The sequence below is a fragment of the Cucurbita moschata genome, unplaced genomic scaffold, assembly GCF_002738365.1.
Source record: "Cucurbita moschata cultivar Rifu unplaced genomic scaffold, Cmos_1.0 Cmo_Scf00045, whole genome shotgun sequence".
Lineage (NCBI taxonomy): Eukaryota > Viridiplantae > Streptophyta > Magnoliopsida > Cucurbitales > Cucurbitaceae > Cucurbita > Cucurbita moschata.
The window spans coordinates 1,742,604-1,748,495 of record NW_019268561.1 but is presented as its reverse complement, the minus strand read 5'-3'; the positions used below and the strand labels follow the sequence as shown (position 1 = coordinate 1,748,495).

The following is a 5,892-nucleotide window of genomic DNA, read 5'->3' as shown; positions in this document are numbered from 1 at the left end:
GGGGGGGGGGGGGGGGGGGGGGGGCGGGGAGGAATCTCCGAGGTCCGGATATGGAAATGGATCAAGGTTAGGCGGAGAAAGAGGAAACAGAGAAGGATTTATAACAATGGTGGAAGGGGAAGATGATTTGGGGAAGAAGACGAAGAACAGAGAGGAAAGAGAGAGGAAGGAGAGAGAGAGTGGAAAAAAATTGACTGAGATGTGAGAGAGAGAGAGAGAGAGAAAAATGATTTGGAATTTGTAACAGAAGCCGCCTTATAACAAATCCTGTCACCACTTTTCAAAATGTGCCTTTATTATTATTTTTTTTTTTAATTTTTAAAAAAATATATTTTTAGCTAAATTATAGAAAATAAAATCATTTTTAAAAAAAATTAAAAAATTAAAAATTTTATTTTAAGTTTTGCTGGAAAAATATTAAAATTAAAACATAATTTTCCCCCCTTAAAATCATATTAACATTCGAGGTCAAACTTTCAAATTCTCAGGTTGTTGACCTAAAAAATACGTCTTGTATCAATCAATCTTTTCATTAATTAAGTGGGTAACTAAATTAAACCCGTCTTCTTCAAGTTTACTAGAATTTAAGCTCCGAGACTCTACTTTGGCTCTTCCATTGGTTCCTCCGAATCAATAGGCTCATTTTTCTCGTATCACACACACACATCATTGAGAGAGGTATTTAAGTACATAGATGAGGTGGTTTGTAATGACCCAGATCCACCGCTAGCAAATATTGTCCTCTTTGGGCTTTCCCTTTCCGGCTTCTTCTCAAGGCTTTAAAACGCGTCATTGGTTGGGGAGGAGAACAAATCACCCTTTATAAGGGTGTGGAAACCTTCCCCTAGTAGATACGTTTTAAAGCCTTGAGAGAAAGCCCAAAAGAGAAAGTCCAAAGAGAACAATATCTACTAGCGGTGGATTTGGGTCGTTACATGGTTTCAAGAATGAAAGTCGATACTCGGTAGATCACGAACTACAAAAATTTTCTTCCACCTAGATCTTTCTGCAAGCATTTTTGTTTAGAGTTGATAGGAATAACTCGTGATCCTGTTCATTTAAGGAATACAAAGAAAGTATGTGTCCACTTAGTCTGACTAAACACATATGAACTCAACCGACGATCGCTCTTATTAATGACTGTAACAGCTTTTACCAGATACATTAAACGAGCTTTTGATTTGAAATATTCCCATTTTGTAGGAAAAGATTTTATTTTCCAAATCAAATTGATTTATGCAAATATGAAAGCATGAATTAATATTTTATTTGATGATGATGAGAGTAGTTGTAAAGTGAAAAGACAAAGCTCCAAACTCATAGCCTACTTTTAACTGCATGCCACCACCACATCTTCATTTTTTCTTACTTTGGGACCTTCATCTTTAACTTTTTTGTATCATTCTTTCCATACATTTTTACCTTTTGGCTCACACAAAACAAACCTTCTTTTCTTCTTAAAGTTTGTTTTTTTATTAGCATAGGGGTCCCATCGCGAAATGTGGTAAACTTTTGTGCTGATTTAAGAATTCGAGTTGGTTAAGTTAGTGACCTGAACAACCCGAGAGAGTTTACAACCCTACCTAACCTTTGGGTTTGATTGGGTTGTCGAGTTATTCTTTTTTTAATTACTTAAAAAAAATCTTATTTATGACTGAATCTCATAAAGCTCAAATACCAAACATTCACAATTTACAAAGCATCACTATCATCAATTACAAACGTCAAATATGTTGATTGGGTTATTGTGAGAATCTCACATTGGTTAGGGAAGAGAACGGAATACCCTTTATTAAGGGTGTGAAAACCTTTCCCTAGGAGACGTTTTAAAGCCTTGAGGAGAACCCGAAAAGTCCAGAGAAGACAATATCGGCCAGTAGTGGACTTGTAACGCCCCGTTGGGTTTAGTTATATATATATGTGTGTGTGTTAAAATAAAAATAACAAAATAAAGAAAAAGAAAAAAAAAACTGACTACCTCCTCTAATCTCTCCGTCCATCCCCTAAAATACCTCCCTCAGTATCAATAACTCAGCCAAAAAAAACAAAAATAGAAAGAAAATATTTTTTTTTGGAGGAAACCAGAAGGCAGATAATGGAGAGATGGTAGACGAGAGATGTCATTTCAAAAGGTTAGTAGTCAGATTTATTTTTTTTTTTTTTTTCTCTTTCCTTCTGCAAAGGATATTAGCAATTATTTAGATCTGAGTTAGAAATTTAGAAATTATCTGTTGCAATGATCTGAATTAGAAATTATATGTCCTAGCGAGGGTCCATGAAAATTGATAAAAAAAAAAAAGGAATGGATAGATAAGGAGGAGAGAAAGATAGGAAAAAGAAAGATCTGGATACATATTCAAATAAAAATAAAATCTAGCAATAGAATTAAAATATGAGACAGAGAAGAAAAGAGTAGAGAGAAAGATTGGAAGACAGATCAAATAAAAATAAAAAATACCAAATTTGGAAAACGTAATCAAAAGAGATTTTCACCCTAAAGAGAGGAGATTAGATTTGGAAACGGTAAAGTTAAAGAAAATCTGGTGAGTAGAATTAAACCCATTGTAATAAACTGCATAAAAGAATGAAACTAATTAAAAGAAGTAAATTTAAATTGCTTAAAATAATTAGATATGGAAGTAGAATTGAAAGACTAAACAGAATTAGAGTCGAAAGAAACAAGAAAAAAAATAAAGAGAGAGGATTTTAGGAAAGAAAAGAAAGTTAGAACAGTTTGAAATGGCAAGTACGGTTCATATGACAATGACAAAATTAAAAGGCTAAACAGAATTAGAGTTAAAAGAAAGAAGAAAAAAAAAACAAAAACAAAAAAAACAACAGGATTTTAGGAAAGAAAAGAAAGTTAGAACTGTTTGAAAATGGTAAGTACCGTAAATAGAATTAAAATATGACATAGAAGAGAAATAAGTGATAGAAGAAGATATGAGAAATTGTTGTATTTGTATCTATAGGATATAACATTAAATGTTGAATTATCCAAGCCACTTGAAATATTAATAATATTGACATATTATTAATTTAAGTTTTAAGTTTTATTATCCTATATAATTTAGAAACAATGAAAACATGGAATTCGATTTTTATTGAGATCGTTTAGAGCAGTTTTTCACACGGTTAGTTGGATTATTAATTAAAATGTGAAATACTAACAAAATGTGACGAACGATGCGATAGGAAGCAAACCTTGGCAACATTTGGTGTAGTTCTCGAGGAACGGGAGCTTACGTAAATAAATTAGGGAATTCTTCGGCTAAGGCCAACCAGGTAAGTGGCCTTACTATAGAATAGGCTAAATAATTCTATGATTTATGATGATGTGTGGATTATGATGCTTGATGATATGCGCGGTATATACATATTTTGTTGAGTGACGCTTGATATGTTTGACGCACGTTGTGGCATTATGATGAGCATGATGATTGCATGATTTTTACCTTAATATGATGATGTTTTCCATATTGAGCATGCTAGATGATGATGAGTACCATATTGCATCATGTCGTTAGATCGACGTAGGACACAACCCTAAGAGCATGAAAATGATATTAATATAAATATCCACGAGTATGCGTTACCTAGAGTAACAAAGAGATGAGACTAGAGGGTTGTGTCAGAAGAGACATTACGATGGATTTAGAGGGACCTCATGCATTTTGTATGTTCATAAGCATAGGGCTACTTCCCCTAGAGATGATGAGTGCGGACGCGCACCTTATGATGAGCGCGAAAGCACACAGATGAGGGTGTTCATGAGGCGCATGACACTATGGGGTTCCGCTGACCTCCGGACGTCGCTACAGATTAGCTTGACCAGAGGGTCCAGGGGGTGTGCGAGCGCCCTGGGGACTCACACTCGCACGTGTGAGTCGTGTGTAGGGAAGTACTACACATCCAATTTTTCCGAGACTGGAGGGCACCCCTAAGGTGATTAGAGATAGGTCCCTAAATCATGATTGCATGTGTTTGCATTTGCATGGCCTCCTATAGTGGGGCCACTTACTGAGTATTCTTTGAAATACTCAGGTCGTGTGCCACATCTTTTTTTCAGGTAAAGGCAAGACGCACTTGTACGGAGGACGGCGGCATCGCGAGCAGAGACTGTGTCATGTGCATAGGGTAGACTCATATTTAAATTTCTAGTCTTAAGTTAGAATAGGTTGTTTTGCATTTCATTGTTTTAAATTATTTTGTATTTGTTTTTGTTTTCTCTAAATTTCAATATTTCATATTTAAACACGTAAGACCATGGCTGTGTTTTCCAGAGAAGAAGTTGTTTTAAACGTTTGTTTTTTTTAAGTTTACGTCATCAATTAGGTTCATGTAAGAGTTATATTTCCGCATTATAGATGAGCATGAGACGTTTGTAGCGACTCTGAGTATCTGGAAATTTTAGGGTCGTTACAGGACTTGGTTTGAGTTATAACTCTATTTTCAGGTTGATCGAGTTGACCCAACCCAAAAATTCAAAAGTTAATTTGATTTTTGGATCATATAAGCATCCATGCACGATGAAATCGAGGTGCAATGATGAAAAAAAGACTGAGGATTGGAAACCATGCCACAAAAATGTGATGCATATATTTTGAAACAAAAGTACAAACAAACAAAAAGAAAAAAGTTAAAAGGTTTTTTAGCTTCAAAATTGAATATCATCTCAATTTATTCTTTGTACTATCACTACTTTTTCTTTTCTTTTTTCTTTTCACACTCTCAGGTTCGATCCAAATTGTCTATCAACTTTTCTCTTGCGTCGATTTTATTATATTCTCAAACTTTACGCGTGACATTTAACGTTAAAAAGATAAAGAACGACGAGTAATAAACTTCTTACAAATAAACAAATAAATTTGTAACATACGTATTACAATGGATGGATACTACTGCTACGTACCAACCATGCAGCCAAGGATCATAATTCTCGAACAACCAATCAAAATGTTGGGATGGAGTTGTATGAAGCGAGAGTGTCACATACCGTTCCTTTGAGATAGGTGTGATATTACAACGAGCGAGCCATAAAATTGCATTCCTATTCATCTAGTTCGTGCAACTTGCTTTTAAAGCTTTACAACTAAGAGAATAAACTTAATTTGAGAGATAGTGACATAAAGGTGGGATAAAAACCTAGGTCTCTCAATATACTAAGTTGATAAGGAAGCATGGGTAAATATTGTAAACTTCAAAAAATTGTTTAAATATTTTTTACAAAAATGTGGGTCTAATTTGTAACTATGAAGTATGTATGTAACGACCAGATCTACCGCTAGCAGATATTGTCTTCTTTGGGCTTTCTCTATCGGGCTTCCCCTCAAGGGGCGTCTGCTAGGAGAAGGTTTCCACACCCTTATAAACAGTGTTTTGTTCACCTTTCCAAACAAATGTGGGACATCACAATCCACCCCCTTTAGGGCCCAGCGTCCTTGTTGGCACTCGTTCCTTTCTCCAATCAATGTGAGACTGTCACCAAATCCACCCCCCTTTGGGGCCCAACGTCCTTACTGGCACACCTCGTGTCTACCCTTCTTTAGGGAACAGCGAGAAGGCTGGCAACATCGTCCGGTTTCTGGCTCTGATACCATTTGTAACGACCCAAATCCACCGCTAGAAGATATTGTTCTCTTTGGGCTTTCCCTTTCGAGCTTCCTCTCAAGGCTTTAAAACGAGTCTACTAGGAGAAGGTTTCCACACCCTTATAGAAGATGTTTTGTTCTCTTCCCCAACCAATGTGGGACATCACAATGTAGTTCAATCCTGAACCGGAGCTCTATAATTATTAGACTAAGTAATAATAATAATTTTGAGTTCACACTTATAAAGATTTGTAATTATATATATATATATATATATATATATATATATATATATATCATA

The 5,892-nt window shown here is 35.3% G+C and overlaps 1 protein-coding gene and 1 long non-coding RNA gene across 2 annotated transcripts in view; both read right to left on the bottom strand.

Annotated features, from left to right (window-relative positions):
- LOC111434499 overlaps positions 1–211 on the bottom strand; it is a 1,794-nt gene extending 1,583 nt beyond the window's left edge. The window contains exon 1 of the mRNA XM_023071911.1: positions 30–211. The gene's annotated coding sequence lies outside the window, so the exon portion shown is untranslated. The remainder of the gene's footprint in view (positions 1–29) is intronic.
- LOC111434502 overlaps positions 1–1,853 on the bottom strand; it is a 19,391-nt gene extending 17,538 nt beyond the window's left edge. Inside the window, exon 1 of the long non-coding RNA XR_002708958.1 lies at positions 1,780–1,853. This is a non-coding gene — a long non-coding RNA (uncharacterized LOC111434502). The remainder of the gene's footprint in view (positions 1–1,779) is intronic.
- Positions 1,854–5,892: the final 4,039 nt, after the last annotated feature.